This window comes from Periplaneta americana, chromosome 17 (assembly GCF_040183065.1).
Source record: "Periplaneta americana isolate PAMFEO1 chromosome 17, P.americana_PAMFEO1_priV1, whole genome shotgun sequence".
Taxonomy (NCBI): domain Eukaryota; kingdom Metazoa; phylum Arthropoda; class Insecta; order Blattodea; family Blattidae; genus Periplaneta; species Periplaneta americana.
In genome coordinates this window covers 27,051,091-27,068,222 of record NC_091133.1, presented here as the reverse complement: position 1 = coordinate 27,068,222, position 17,132 = coordinate 27,051,091, and the positions used below count along the sequence as shown (strand labels likewise).

Below are 17,132 nucleotides of genomic sequence, written 5' to 3'. Positions count from 1 at the left end.
AATGACAGTGGAGTAAGTGGCTTTTCACAAAAATGAGTTAAATGTACTTTCATGTATAGACTGTTTCCCGGTTTATATATATGTACTAGGGCTAGTCATAAAGTTTTAGTTATCATCTCGAAAAAATAAAGTTAAGTAATTAATTTTTTTTAATGTATATGTCTGCAGTCCTGATAGCACATTGAAATCCCTGTAACATAGTACTGCAGCATGGCGCTAGAGAAGCCAAAACAAAATGGCACAGCCCGTCGATAAAGTGAAGTATCGTTGGTAATTTGTTTTCTGCATTTGAAGGGGAACAATGCTGCAACAATCCACGGTGAGTTGGTGGAAGTGTACGGCAACAATGCACCATCATATGACACAGTGGTTAGGTGGCGCAGACGCTTTCAGTGTGCTGAAACAAGTCTGAATGACGAAGAACGAAGTGGCAGACCATCTCTCTGTGCAGAATTGGGAATCACAAGAGACGTGGAGGCCCTGGTGCTCGGAGACCAGCATATCACAATCAAGATGATAATGGAAAAAGTGAAAATAAGTCATGGATCAGTTTTCAACATCTTGCACGACATTTTAAACATGACAAAGGTCACCGCCCGCTGGGTTCTGTGACTCCTCACACCCATTCAAAAAGACCACCAAACCAAAGCAGCAGCAGAAATATCACTATGGACGAGTACCCCGAGACAAAGGAGCAAAGCAAGCAGTGGAAACATGTGGATTCACCACCACCGAAAAAGGCGAAGACCCAACCATCATCAGACAAGGTGATGCTGAGTGTTTTTTGGGACTGCTGTAGTGTGGTGTTAACAGATTATGCTCGTAAGGGCAAACCATCACAGGATCATAGATCATACTACCGAAATCTCCTCATGAGGTTATGGGAGACTGTCATGACGAAGCATCGCGGGAAGCTGTCCAAGGGGGTCTTTTTGCTCCACAACAGTGTTCCAGCTCATTCTCCACAGGTCACAGTCACACGTGCTGCTTCTTAGAGCTATCAAATTTTGCCTCACAGGCATTTTCAGAGTGACGACGAGGTGATTTTTGAGGTGAAACATTTCCTATACAGCCAAAATGCAGATTCTACAATCAAGGTCTCCACCAAGTCATCCATCATTGTAAAAATGTGTCGCATTGAAGGGTGAATATGTAGAGAAGGACTAACACCATCACCAAGTTTCCTGGTCTCAGCTTGCTTTTTTGGAGGTGATAATTAAAACTTTATGACTACCCCTCGTATATGTACGTATATACAGAGTGACCCACATAAAGTGTTACAAGTTAAAATATCTTAAATGAATAGATAAAACCAAATGCTTTGTCTTCTAAATTTTATTGTGGGATGGGGTCTTCCAAACTGTGATATGGACAATATTTTCCCGGGGTTTCTTTAAGGGGTGCCAGGCTGCATCTTCAGATTTTTAAATGAAACCATGGAATTTTTAAAAATTTTTGTTCCCCTCAATAAACTAAGCAACTTTTATTCAAACATTTTTTTTAATAAATTGTTTTGCAATTACAGAGTGTTTTCATTGAAGTATACAATAGTAGAAAAGATTACAAAATTAATAAGGAAATCAATAAATAACAAGGTATTTACTTTACATTATGTCATTAAGTGCTCAAAGTAGCCTCCATTAACATCTAAGCACTTGGTGATTCTTGTGGAAAGGTTCTCTCTAACTATTAACATATAGGGGCTAATAGTGCGACAAGCTTTGAAATGGTGGCTTTGAAATCATAATACTGAAATAAATGGAACTGAAATTTTTTTTAGAAAAGATTTACTATGTGTTTAGATGTTAATTAAGGTTATTTTGAACAATTAATAAAATTATGTAAAGTTATAGCGTGGTTTATTATTATTTATCTGTATGGGATATGTCGTGTTTAAAACAGCCTATACCATTTCAGAATTTGAGTATAGAAAAAAATGTTTTAAACAAAAGTTGCTTAATTTGTTTAGGGCAATCAAAATATCTAAAAGTTATATCATCGTTCTATTTAAAATACTGAAGTTACTCGCCCGGAATCCCATTTTGGGACATGCTAAAATGTTCATGAAACTATCATGAAGGCCCCTTTCTCTGAAAACTGTAGGAAAAGTCAGCATTTAGTTATATTGATCCATTTAAGAGATATTAACTTGTAATACTTTATGTGGGCCAACTTGTGTATATATATTTATTTATTCCGGTCTTTCACTGCAAACTTAGCATTCTCCAATCTTTCCTATTTTCTGCCTTCTTCTTAGTCTCTGCATATGATCCATAAATCTTAATGTCGTCTGTTATCTGAAATCTTCTTCCCCCCCCCCCAACGTTTCTCTCATTCACCATTCCTTCCAGTGCATCCTTCAGCCTTCCTTTTAGTCTCCGAATATGATCCATATACAGTACCTTAATGTCGTCTATCATCTGATACCTTCTTCTGTCCCGAACTCTTCTCCCTTTCACCATTTCTTCCAGTGCATCCTTCAGTAGGCAGTTTCTTCTCAGCAGTGACCCAACCAATTTCTTTTCCTTTTCATTTTCAGCATCATTCATTCTTCACCCACTCTGTCCAACACAGCTTCATTTCTTATCCTGTCTGTCCATTTCACATGTTCCATTCTTCTTCATATCCACATTTCAAATGCTTCAAGTCGCTTCACTTCGTCGTAATGTCCATGTCCATGTTTCTGCTTCATACAATACTACACTCCACACAAAGCAATTGTAATTAGATTTGTCGGTTGGTTATATAATTTTATTAATGAATTTATTATTTCATTCTCTTCACTAATCTCCTCCTTAGTTCTTTTTCCAGAGATCCACAGAAGATGCTCCTTTTCCTATTAAAAGCTTCCTTTGTTATTATTATTTTCTTTTTGACTTCCTGGCAGCAGCTCATATTACTGCTTATAGTACACCAAGTATTTGAAGCTGTCCACTTCCTCTACTGCCTCATTAGAGTTCACACGTTTACCTTCTTTATTTTTCTTCCGATATCCATGGTCTTGTTCATCTCATACTGCTCACAGCTATCATGTAACTCCAGCAGCATATCTCTTAGTATTGTCTCCTCTTCTGCTAACAATGCCATATCGTCAGCAAATCTTAAGCGCTTTATCCTTCTTCCTCCTACTATCCCTCCTCCCATGTTCTGAAAACAGTTCTTCACTAAATCCTCCAAGTAGATGTTGAACAGGGTAGGTGATAAAGGGCATCCTTGTCGTACTCCTCTCTCTATTTCACTTCCTTCTGACATTTCTTCTCCTGTTTTGACTTTGACTTGTTTCATATAAAGATTATCAGCCTCTTCTCTTTCCACTCCACACCAATTTACTTGGGATTGTCATAAACTTATTCCAATCCACTCTGTCAAAATACTATATATACAGTAGAACTTCTACTATCCGTGATAATGAAGGAGGGTGGACTGAACAGGTAATTGAAAAAATCTGATGATCTGTGCCATAAAAAAATGTTCATAAATTAAAAGCACAGAACGTACAGTTCCGTAATTTGCCATACTACAACAAGAGCTGTGCATACAGCAACATTCAGCCTGTCTGACCTGCTTGGACTGGTGAACAGGCAAGACCATGTTTAAGCCAACAGTAGAAGCAGGTTATGTGTTGTGTTGTGTGTGAGTCGGGTTCCACGTGAGCTTGTTCCTAGGATGGCAGGCTCTTATCGTGCCTCTTCTGTTTTGTTTTATGTGTAGTTAGCTTTCACAGTCAGTACTGGATTCAGTAAATATAAAAGTTGTGTCTAAGATAACTATTAACTTTTATTGTTAATTTCAAAGTTTATTTCTCGTACAACTTCAATTATTGAAATAGGCCTAAATAAATGCTGTTTTTAAGAAGAAAAAATATATCCAATAGGGCCTGTCCTAACTTTAAGAATCCTTCCCCTTCCACAGTAGAAAATGGTCTCAAGTCTTTTGCGCACATTTCCACACACCTCTCTATTAAAAAATCCTTATCAGTTTTCAAAATATTTTTACCCATCTTGAAAATTTCTTTCCATCTTACATATATGACGCAACATGCTTGAAGTACCTGTTTTCACTTTTAAAATCCTTCCACACGTATTACATTTTGCAGCACCCACTGGTTTTAGTGTTCCTTTTTCATTCACACAAGAGAATTTTTTCCTGGCTTCAGATCCATTGCTATTTCCATTAACCAAAACATAGTCTCCGCACCTTAACTTGTCTTGCACTTGTTGAGAATCCATAGCACACAGTTAAACTACACACAGGCTTCGTAACAACCCACTGGGCTTGCTTGGGTCATACTATGCTAGGTATGAGGAGTGGGTAGTGCCAGGCAAGCTTGCGCTCAGCCTGTTGTTTACATGGTCAAGAGCAGAATGTCAGACGTATTCTAAATGACACGGGGCAGGCAAGCTTGAAAGGGAAAATGCACAGCTCTAACTACAACTACTAGCGTATGTATACTACAAACTACATTACCTGTATATAATATGATGCTGGTTATAACTAATAAATATAGGGGTGTAACATCCATGGTTGTTGTGGAAGCATTGCATCTCCTTTTATTTTTAGAAGAAAGTTTTTTTTTTATATTATTTGTAAAAATGTTAAATGTTATGTTTTATTTAACGACGCTCGTAACTGCAAAGGTTATATCAGCAACGTTGGATGTGCCAGAATTTTGTCCCGCAGGAGTTCTTTTACATGCCAGTAAATCTACTGACATGAGCCTGTCGCATTTAAGCACACTTAAATGCCATCGACCTGGCCCGGGATCGAACCCGCAACCTTGGGCATAGAAGGCCAGCACTATATCAACTCGCCAACCAGGTCGACTATATATTATTTGTATACAGATGAGGTACAGTAACTATTATTCGTTTGTTCCTATATTATGTTATGTCTTTATACAACGTTTTGGCTCGAGATGAGTTTGAACACACAGGTGATGTGAGATGCTAGCTTCCAAATTACCAGCTTGTCACAGTGAGTTGTTGGGGAGAAAAAGAGACAGAGCTACAGAAGTATTATGCTTTTTTCCTTGCTAAGGGTATGTAAAAAGCAATTTGCTTCCAGGTTGTTTTTGACATTATGTACTGTATCGACAACAGCACGTCCTATTTACAGCATAATACTGTGTAGAATTTCAAAATTTAAGTCACTATGATGTTATTAGTAGTCACATACTGTATATGTTAATTTTACAACTATAAAATATAACATTAGCCAACTAGTAAATGATATTAATAATAATATAATAGTAATTGTGATTATAATATTAATAGACTCAATACATAATCACTAAATATGAATAAGTGATTTTCGTGATTCTGTCCACCATCTGTATATGCCCATAGCGTCAAAGTTATTTAAACGATTTTGCTCATTTTTAATGAGTAGATCTGGGATATTTAAACTCACATTTAGGCACATAAATTATGTTTTAGAATATTAAAATATGGTATGCTCTAAATAGGCACATTAGAAGAGGCCAGCAATGTTAGAATAAAGATACTGAAAACTTAACTTATGTATCTAAATAGCCTATGCAAATTTGATTTCATTATAGGTAGGCCCACATTAGAAGACGGCAATAGTATTAGAATTAAAATATAGGAAGCTAACCTAAATTTTATTTTACATATTTTAAGTACCTTGGAAGAGAATAACAATCTTCGAATTAAAAATGAATGCAAGGGATTCGTATAATCCCTATAATTGCGTGAAATGTGGTCTGGCTGCTCAAGCCACTAGTAATATTTACAATGTACTGTCATTGCAAGTTATCTTGAACTTCCTGAGCGGGGACAGAAGGGCAGAGGGAAGGAAGCGCGTAACGTGGGTGGAGCCAACTGAGTTGTTTGCGCATGCTCCACATCATAATCTCTTGTCAAGAAACATAGAGCTATTTCCTCACTGCGTACCAGTAGTATTAACATGGAGCAGCAACCACAGGGTAGTAATTATGGTGAAATCACACCACCGCGGAGAAAAAGTAACACTGTTATCCACAACAGAGAAAGAGAAATTATCGCAAATATAATTAAGTGTTGCGAGGAGGAAAAATTAAACAAAATAAATGTTTGCTCGAACCTCTTGATAAGGAATATGAGAGAGCGGCTAAATACTCTGGCAAAAGTATTAGTTCCGTGAAGAGAATTAATAATAATACTGAATTACAACTAAATGAACCTCACACTACTCCAGGAAAGAATAGGTATGTAATGTTTAGAATTTATTGCTATAAAAGTTATGTATAATAGTGTGTGTACTGTGAACGACATAATGAATTACTGTTGTAAGTTATTATTTTGTTATAGTCTGCAAAACATATTATTTCATTCCAGAATTAGGACTTGTGTAAAGTTGAAGTGGACGACTTGATCAGCATGTCATTCGGGATACAATCGAAGAATTCTATCTTGTTCAGAAAGTAGTACCTACGACTAAGAAGATAATTCCGAATGAATGATGCCATTGACGAAATAATAATTAATTTTGGACCAAGCAATGATGGCAGTAATGATAGGAATATGGATTGTGTATAATTGTAAATTAATGTAAATTCAAACAATAAGCCTGTAAAATATTGTTATAAGAATATGTAGCCTACATATCAGCTGTAGTTTGTCATATAGGCCTATATAATGTATAAAAATAGCTGTAGTAACTCCGCCATTGCCGGTCCCCAGCCCGGATGAGAGAGGAGGAGTGTACAAACGATTATATTTAAATACTTACTCATTACAGGTTAATTAAAACCTGCAACGAAACCAAGTTCTTTTACAGTAGAGAGCCGTGAAGTGAAAGAACCAACGTTTTCTGAAAAGAATCACGTTACCCGAGGGAGGGGCATCCTTGCTGTGTCGTTAGGTTGATGAGTACATGCCGTACCGAGCAGTACGAAAGACAGACTTAGGGGATGTAAGGTTCAAGATAACTTGAAATAACAGTAATACATATAGGCCCTAATTACGATGAAATTCAAAATTAATTTAATTTTTCAATAATGATATTTTGCGGGTTGCATCTGCCCGCTGCCACTAAGGAGCAACAGGCATGTGGAGTATTACAGAAATGATAACGAACGTTTTTCCCGAATAGATGTCTACATAAACATTCCATGTTAATACAGAAAACTAAAATTACTGTTTATTTCTAAATTTAATTCAGATATGAATAAGATATATATTGAAATATTAAGAATGTGTATCATAAAAATAATGAAAATATTACAATTGTTATTGGTATTATATTGCATTTAGGTATCTATTAAGGAACTAAATTTGTAACTTTGAAATTATTAGGAGTTTCATTTATACGTTTCGATGGACACTGTAATGGACAGGCTATTTATTACATAGTAATTGAAAATAAAAGTACCAATATCTTTTAAATAAACCATTTAAAAATAATACACTGCATTATAAGCCATAAGGTAAGACTGTTAGCTGAATACTACTTTTACTTATTCAAACATCTGTGAGTCTTAATTATTGACGCAAAATTACAGCCTTATTTTTAATGAATTTTGAGAATAATTATTATTACTAAACTAATCTTGATTGTTTCTCCTGTTTTGGAAGCCATGCTACACCACTGAATAAACATAATGGAGTATAATAATATGTAGTAGAACTTTATCTTTGTTTTTATTAAATCACGCACAATTGTAACACCAAATCTCGTATTCTGATACTAGATGAGCCACAATTTATCCTTTTCCAAAAAGCTCAATTATTTGCACATTTTTCGATACTTAGCATAACATGATTTCTTTTGACATCCGTGGAACATATTTGCATATATGTTATACAGTAATCACTCGAACAGTTGGAAAAGCACTGAATGGTGCACAAGTTTGCAATTGAGTGCAATTTCTTGGAGTTATTTCTTTGAAGGTAGATAGTGAATATTTTAAAAGTTGGGAAAAATATTCCCTCCCACAAGTAACTATTTCTGTTGCCAGCAGTAGCAGCATTCCTGCTACATACTGGTAATAGTAAAGGTTTGCAATGACCGTCTCTTAAGTATAGTATTGTTGCTGCTTAATTATTCTTGTCTCTACTACTTCGATTTCAGTTCTGGTTTTATTATGGTGTAGTTATCCTCTGCTAAAACTCAATTTATTCTGAAAACATTGCCTACTTTTAAATTTTATACTCTATACTAGAGATGTTCCATTTCATATGAATTTTCGTATGAATTTCCAGAAATTTGCCACCCCCTTAAATACGGCCCTGCCTATCTTATTTTTATTTATTGTATATAAGAATTTGGAGTATAATGTATTGTATTCGTTTAGCAGAAATCCGCCTTTTCAATTATTTTGCTAAAAGTAAGTATATTTTTCACTTGATAATCTCTTTATATGGTATCATTGCAGTTGTATTATCAGAATCTTAAAATAATTTCCATTTGTATTTTAACTTCTTTATTTCTACCCTGTTATCCTTTTAAGTAAGTGTATATGTGCCAGACAATTCTTGTAAGGTTCATATGGTAACCAGCCTAACAGTTGAACTTTTTATAACTGTGACTATTTATGAAAGGAGAATGCCTACCTGCAAATAAAATTTTTCATGTTCCTAGCTGTATGCATGGCAAATTTTCTTAAGAAATAAATTTTGCTATGAAAATTTAGATATTTTATTTCTTGTTTTAATTATGTATTAATTATAATGTCGCCATTTTTCAGCTGCAGATTATGGCAAAGTTATCCACAAATGTAACATTTTAATTAAGAGTGAGACAACATAAAGGTACCATAAAATGAGGTGAATCCAATATAGTATTGTGAAACCGATGAGTTATGTTTTTTTTTTTTTTTTTAAAGGACAGTGCACAGATATCGCTGGTAATTTTAAATCATTGTTGACACTCATGTTTCTAAGAAAGGTAATTTGTCAGCAACAATTGATATTTAAATAAATCACGCCTAACTCACTCTATTCATTAGCAAAAAGGATTCCGAGGTGCACTACATTTTTGTATTGGAAAATTCTTCTAGAAAACTTGTACTGTACTTCACTACATATTTTGTTAATAGAGTAAGTATCTCAGTATTTAATTTCTTAGGAGTCCCTTAAGGGTTAGTGTAAAGTATTAGAGATAAAATTATTTTATGCACTCTGTAATGTAATGTTATTTTGCAAGGTGACTCTGATCACGTGCATATATAAGGAAGAAGCTGGTAATTCATGATTGCGATTAATTTTGTTACTAAATTATGCTCCTTTACCGCTACTTAATTTTCGTTACATTGTAGGTTAAATTCAATAATGTGGATATATGCAAAGAAGCTAGGACGAAGAAGAAAGTGCAATTGCAACTCAGTGCAATGTGGTGAAAGCTTTAAAATTATAAAAATTAAGCTATCAGAAAATAATTTCGCTATTATAATCTCCTGAGTCCTGAGAGTATAGTATTCTTTACTGTACAGTACTTCATACACGATTATGATATAAGATGTATGTGCAGAGAAGTATAGTATAATATAACTGCATTTGTGCCCTAACTGTAACCTGCAGAATTTTTTCAGCATTTTTCCTCATTTAAGTGATTATTTTGAAGTGTAGGATTATATTGAACTTTAAAAATGAAACAACAAATGTTTCAGTACTCAGAAGGATAAGATTCCCCACTAAGGAAAGAATAAAGTATTTTATTGGCAGAGTGGATAGAAAAATAGGAGAGGAGTTGTAGGAGAAGAAATTTCTCCGAAAAAAGATGAGAGAGGGTGATACATTTTTTATATATCCAGCCATTGAAGTAGAAGAAGGGCAGATAGTTCGAAAGGTGGTGCAACAAACCTTGTGACATGTGAAATACACAATTCTTTAATATTGAAGTCTACGATATTGATTAAGTCATTTTTGATCTTGCTGTAGTTATATTTTGTCATAAATATTGAAACATTCTTTAAAAAGTTTTTTAAAACTTCAATTAGTAATCATTTTCATTCAGTCGTATATATCTAATTTTAAATGGTAAAATAATGTGTGATCGGATTCACCTCTCCTCTTGAGGTGGCACTGATCAACAATAAAAGTTTTAAAAAATGAACTTGAAAACAATGGCGGGTATTTACACTCAGTAGATAGAATTCTAAAAATAGAAGATTATAAAATTAAATTGGCGCTCCATTAGGATGTAACCTTATATGTTAATGCTTGGAAAACTGATAATTTTGATTGGATTCACTCCATGTTACAGTACCATAGGTATTCTCTGTCAATGAAAATGTAATCCTCTGTATGACCCTTGTACTTTCTTGGTTTAACTTATCCTAATGAATTACACCAACTGTTCATACATGCCTGTAGAGAACAGAGCATTGTCATCTTCTCAACTTTTAACTTTCTTGTTTGCCATTGCTGCTGAGTCTCTCTTCAAAATAATGCAGCATATTATTTTTTTTAATTACCTTCTGTTGTAGAGTTTTTCTGTTTACATTCGAGGATTGGGGCATCAGTCATGGCAACTATTTATTTTTCAAAGTAAATTGATGCTATCACGAAATGTCATATGTCATTTGTTGTATGGCATCCACAATATGTGGTCGCGTCACTGGATGTCAGTGTGATGTATGGTTATAGCACAGAGAGCACTGTAAATTCAGGTGTGATACATATCGTCCCCTGCAAGGCAAAGTATCATAAGCGCCACTTTTACCGAAAATGAGTTATTGTGATTAGAATAAATTTCCCAGCACTGTGTATAAACTGTAAAATTTGGTTTAAACTTTGATTATCGTATTCACCACCATGTTGGATAAGTATCATAACTGCCTCTCCTGTAAAGTTAGAAAAATGGTGCTTGTGATACTCTGCCTTGCAAGGGACGATATACTGTCCTTTCAAGTAAGCATGATGCTGTGTCGTTTATGGGTGATTAATCCTTACCCTACCCTACCATATCCTACCCTATATGTACACATACCCTGCCCTTTCATTTACATATTTCAAAATTTCCAATCATGCCCACCTTCTCACAAAAAATAAAATGATGCCATGACTTATGCCCCAACCCTCGTATTATGTTGATACATCTTTTAAAAACAGAATGTGTGTTCATAGCTCGAAATCTGTGATTTTGAATCTCCTTCTAACTTCGTTCAAACAAAATAGATGATACACAGTGTCAGAAGTTATTGTGGCAACACTGTTCACCCCAATTTTATAGTTACCTCTACAATCAGCTAAGTGACATGCAATTTCAGAACTTTTTCACTTACCAATGTAATGGAGCATGGCACAGTCGACACTGAAGTTTCTCCATTTTATTGATGGAGTGAGATCACTTGAATTTTCTGAAGTAGTTCAGTCCTACATTGTTGGAAAGAAAGGTCTCAGCACGATTATTTTAGGTCAGGACTGTTGCTTTTGGCCATCATACGAAGAGAAAACACCATTCATTCTGACAAGTGAAGATCGTGAATGGGAAATGCAATATTTTGATGTAACCCAAACTACATTGTAGTGTTCCGAGGGAGAAGATACAACTCCTCTAGGTTAAGTGTAGATAGTCAGCTATTTTTATAAAAGGATGACTTTATAAAATGATACCTTCGTTAGGATCTTGGCTGCATAATCAGTTGCAGTTGGTTCTGCATCAGTGGACCAGTCAAGATACTAACATTATATACAAGTATGTGTGCATCGTAGGACCTGTCTTCTCTGCTTCTACTTTTTCTATTTCTTTTTAATTTAATTTTTCGATAATTAATATATATTATCATTGTATGGTCATTTGATGGAACAGCTCCATATATCCAATGCTTAGTTCTTAACCTGGAATCCTGTATAGTTCGATAGAAATCTCTTGCTCAAAACAATTTTATTAGAAAACTACTAGGAGTTACATAATTATTTTTATTGATCAAGGGTAAAAGTATGAAAATTGAGAAATACATCATTTATGACACTATAATATCATGTAAGTAAAATATATTAAATTAATTTTAATATGAATAAACAAGTTTACATGAAAATATCACTAAGCAAGCAATTAAATCTTAACATAACCTATTTATCAAAATTTTAAGATCCGATAAGAGATCTATTATTCGATATGGCCTCCACAACATTTCACGACAGCTTGACACCTTCGTGGCATACTTCCGAAGACTTTCTGTATTTTCTCTTGTGAAATAATCCCCCATTCCTCCTTTAAAGCATCTCCAAGTTTCTGCAGGGTTTGTGGAGCTCTGTGTTGGTTTCTGATTTTTCTATCTAGCAAATTCCACAAGTGGTCAATTGCATTCAGGTCAGGACTGATCACAGACTAGTGCATTAATCTCAAATCCAATCTCCCTTAGGAAGTTTTTTATCATGGCTGCAATATGCGCTCTAATATTATCCTGAGCAAATAGAAATACAGAGTCTACTCCAATAGCAGCAAAGACTACATCTGTGGTCTTCGGGTAAAGAATATGTCAAAATTTGGCCAAAATGAATATGCTGCTATAATCCTGAAAGCGCATTCTTTAGTTGGGTAAAGGGAAACAAGAGATATCTCTATTAGAAATTGTTAAATCCATGTGTGTAAAAGAATACAGAACTCTTACTGTAATAATGTGATTTTGGTAAAAGGAAATATGTAAACTTATTTCCTTATGCACAGTTTCGTGATATTAAGTACAGAATTTCTCTTTTCCCATTCTGCAATTTTAAAGTACTGTATCATTTCTAAGGTATATTAATATTATTAGAACTCATAAATATATTGTGTTGGCACTATAATATCTTCCTAAATAGCAGTAAAATTTTTGTGAGTTGTAAGTTAAGATGTATTTGCAAAGGGTTCGTAATATCACAACACATCTTGCATCTATGCGTCTTGACAATTCTTCATCAAGAGGTAAGAGATAGTATATTTATAGTAGACAATATTGAACTGAAATAAATGAGAAAATATGGATTTTAAAATCACGAGCATAAATTTTAAATAAAAAAATATCGTGGTAATTATTACATTGAGATATATATATATATATATATTATAGAATCCACCCCAGTTCTTTTGTTACCAAGTCCATGTAATGATTCTTTGATTCAGATGACGACACACTTTGTGTACCTGATGACAATCTATCTTCACAATCTAGAGTGGAAAGCCCTAAGAAATACAGCCCGAAGAAGAGAAGATCACAGTCAACTACAGAAGATAAAAATGTGGCACAGAATTCGAGAGGCTTCGATTTACTCAAGAGAATGGTATTATGACATATAAAGAGTCTTTGGACGCAGCAGCACTTTTCAAAATCATGACTCTTAGACGAAGAGGACAGGCAAGAAATCACCTGCTACGTAGGTAGTTATATGATGCACTTCTTCCAATTTCAGAGAAGAAAATGAAAGATCTCCTGGAACTGCTTCCATTAATCTCTACTGTATTTAATGGTGTTTACCAAAATATTCACACAGTGTATATGAGAGATTTGGACCCTGATACCATTGAAGAAATGGAAGATAGAGAAGATATATAAATATAGAAACAAAACTTAATAAATTTATTTTTATTATCTCATTTATTTATAAATCCATTGGTCTCATTTTGATGTACCAGTACTAATCCCTTTTCTCTTTTTTTGTCACCATAATATATCATATAACAGATGGTATAATTCCAATGCTTATTTGTATTTTATTAAAAATACAACAAATATCATATTCAATTATGATACTGTAGTAGAATCTTATTTTGTAATTATCTATTCAAAATTCAGTTTGCATTATTTAATGAAATGTGTAAAGAAAAACATCTATGTACTACAAAAAGTAGTTTTGTGTGAAAGGGAATAACTTGTTTCATATTCAAAACATTTTGAAAATGGCTTTGTATATTGGTTTCTGACAAATAAACATTATTATTATTATTATTATTATTATTATTATTATTATTATTATTATTATTATTATATTCTTCCTGAGTACTCTGGTAAAGTTTATTGATTTACATTCGGGACACAAAGTTAATCAGGTATCGTATACTGAACCACATTATGTAAAAAATTTCTCAGTCTTCGAAGTTATTTTTAGACATGAAAAAATACCATGTTTTTAGGTTAGTTAATACTTCAAGGCACAGTCGACTTTGCTGTGTTCCAGGCTATTTGTTTTCTCTACAAATGCCTGGCTAGTTATGCAGATGTCTGAACTTTTCGAAGTTGTCTATTGTCCAAGCTTACCATGAAGGTCTTTGTGTTGTAAGGGTAATCAAATAATTTATTGTGTATCCAAACACAGTCACCTTTTACATTAATACATGCAATTAAATTCATTATTTATTTGTACTGTAAAACGTTCGAATTTCGAACACAGCCTATGTTAATTTTATTCTCACAATTATGGTAGATTGCAATGAATTTAAAGAAATGCTACCGTAAAATGGGGTGAATAGCAACAAATGTTAGGGAAAAAGATCAAATTGCTTTAGCGAGGGAATATTTCATTTCTATTGAGGGAAATTTATTCCATGTATATGTAGGAACTTTATGTTGGCCATACTGAAGGAGTTTTAGCACAAAGAAAGGATTTAGTCCTAAAGGAAAGCAGTTTGAAAAAATTACGATTTTTGTCAAATTTTCGTAGAGAAGAAAACTTTGTATATTTCAAATACTTCGGTTGAAGGTAAGTAATTTTATTTATTATATTTACATTCTTTTATCTTCATATTTCAACATATGTAACACCTAAACCTATTATCATTCATCAGGTTTTAGTCATATACGGTTTTATTTTTGTTGTTGCAGATTGGACAACACGTGGGGTGAATTGCAACACCATGGGAAGAACATATAAACCTGACCCACATGGTAAAAGGTACAAAAAAGTTGACAGAAATGTAATTCAGGCAGCAGCTAAGGATGTAGAAGGTGGTCTTAGTTACAGGGATGCTGCTAAAAAGTATAACCTGGATCACACAATTTTGTATCGCCACATAAAAAGAGGAAAATTGGGACTTGAAATGAAACTGCATGGTGGGCAACTGTTCTGCAGCCTGCAGTAGAGAATGCAATTGTTGAAAGATTGGTTCTGTGTGCAGAGTAGGGTTACCCCATGAATTGTTTTGACTTGAGGACTATTGTAAAACATTTTCTTGATAAATCTGGTAGAAGAGAACTAAGATTTAAGAACAATATGCCAGGGAAGGATTTTGCCTCCTCCTTTTTGCAACGTCATAAGGCACAAATTTCGCAACGGATGTGTCAAAATATCAAGCGAAATAGGGCTGGAATATCATCAGAAAATATTAAGGCATATTTTCAAAATCTTTCTATGTCTATTGATGGAACTCCACCTGCAAACATCGTAAATTACGATGAAACCAACCTTGCTGATGATCCTGGCCGTAAGAAAGTTATAACAAAACGAGGATCAAAATATCCAGAGCGAATCATGAACCACAGCAAGGCAGCGACATCCATCATATTTGCTGCAGCAGGAGATGGAACTTTACTGCCCCCATATGTGGTGTATTGGGCAACGAGTATGTATGATTCCTGGACACGTGGAGGCCCGAGAGGGGCACGTTACAATCATACAGCATCAGGATGGGTTGATATAGACTGCTTTGAAGACTGGGTGGAAAACATTATCATCCCATACTTCCGTTGACTGGATGGAAAAAAAATTTTAATTGGTGACAATTTGTCATCACATTTGTCACTTGATGCGATCAAGTTGTGTGAAGAGGCGAACATTTCATTTGTGTTCCTCCCAGCGAATTCAACACACCTCACACAGCCTCTAGACGTTGCTTTCTTCCGACCTCTAAAAATGGCCTGGAGAAAAGTGCTCACCGACTGGAAGGCTGGTGTAGGTAGGAGGGAGTCATCCATACCGAAGCCAATGTTTCCTCACCTTCTGAAGTCTGTGATAGAAAGTATTGAGGGCAATGAAAAGAAGAACATCATTTCAGGGTTTTCAAAGTGTGGGATTAGTCCCTTAAACAAAGATAAAGTTCTATCACAGCTTCCAGACAACGCAGACAATGCTTTTCCAAATGCTGTTGATGATTCAATTCTTGAAATACTGAAATCTCTTCGCTACGACAATGCACCCAAGCCGAGGCAATCTAAAAAGAAGTTGAAGGTAATGCCAGGCCAGAGTGTAAGAGGAGCAGACTTCACCGATGAGAGCGAAGATGATCCTGATCCAGATCGTTCTGATGAAGAGATCGATACAGAGGTGGTGCAGGATGAAATTTCCGTCCCTGAAGAAACAAGAGAACAGAGAAGGGATTGCATTGTTAGGAATGGGAAGGTCTACAAAAATGTTTTCCCTGTGCAAAGAGATGAAATAAACATTAATGACTGGTTGTTGGTGCAATTTCATACTCGATGTTACATTGGGAAAATCACATCTGTAGTCCAGAAATTAGAGGCAACATTCCTAAGGGAAAAGCCCTCCACCAAAATGCAGGGTTGTCTATTTGTTTTTCCTAATGTACAGGATTTGACAGATTTTGATTATCAGCAAGTGATTGGCAAACTTCCACCTCCACTCTCAGAAAGGAGAGGCATTTTTACATTTTCCGTTAATTCAAAAGAGTGGTGAATATGCTTGTGTTGTTGTTTTTCCATGTAACATATGGTAAGTTGACTCTCCCAAATAAAAATTATGTTTCTATTCACACTCTATATGTCTGAATATGAAAATTAATACAAGTTCAATATGTGTTGTTATTGACCCCGCCTGTCGGGTGAATAGCAACAAAGAGATTTTTATTAAATATTGATACTTATTTTTGTTTGGGAAACGTGAAACTTTGTGGAATTCATAACCTGCAGTAGATTAGTGTGTATGAAAATTTTAATGCTTCTGTGTTAACTTTTGAAGCATGTGTGCAAACTGAAAGTTTTAAAGTTGTTGCTATTCACCCCATTTTACAGTATCTAAATTATCAAGATAAAAAAAATGGCTTTACAAATGCTGTGCCATTCACTTCTAAACTATCACGAAAGAATTAAAATAAATTCACATTTAAAAATTGTTATTGAAATAAAAGAAACTACGAAGTAAAATTATCTCTCAATTGTTAACAAAAGTTAATATTTTCTTAACTAGTGTAGAAATTTTTTTTAGAAACGTGTCACATTACAAAGGAAACAACAACATATTGCGGCCCGTGATCCAGGG

General features: G+C 34.6%; 1 protein-coding gene and 1 long non-coding RNA gene across 2 annotated transcripts in view; both read left to right on the top strand.

Moving 5' to 3' along the window:
• Window positions 1-17,132, top strand: part of LOC138693202 (retinol dehydrogenase 13-like) — a 544,367-nt gene that overhangs the window by 406,119 nt on the left and 121,116 nt on the right. The gene's annotated exons all lie outside the window — the stretch shown is intronic.
• On the top strand, window positions 14,537-16,626 carry LOC138693305 (uncharacterized). The gene is made up of 2 exons (XR_011330279.1): window positions 14,537-14,621; window positions 14,744-16,626. It is a non-coding gene; the product is annotated as an uncharacterized lncRNA (long non-coding RNA).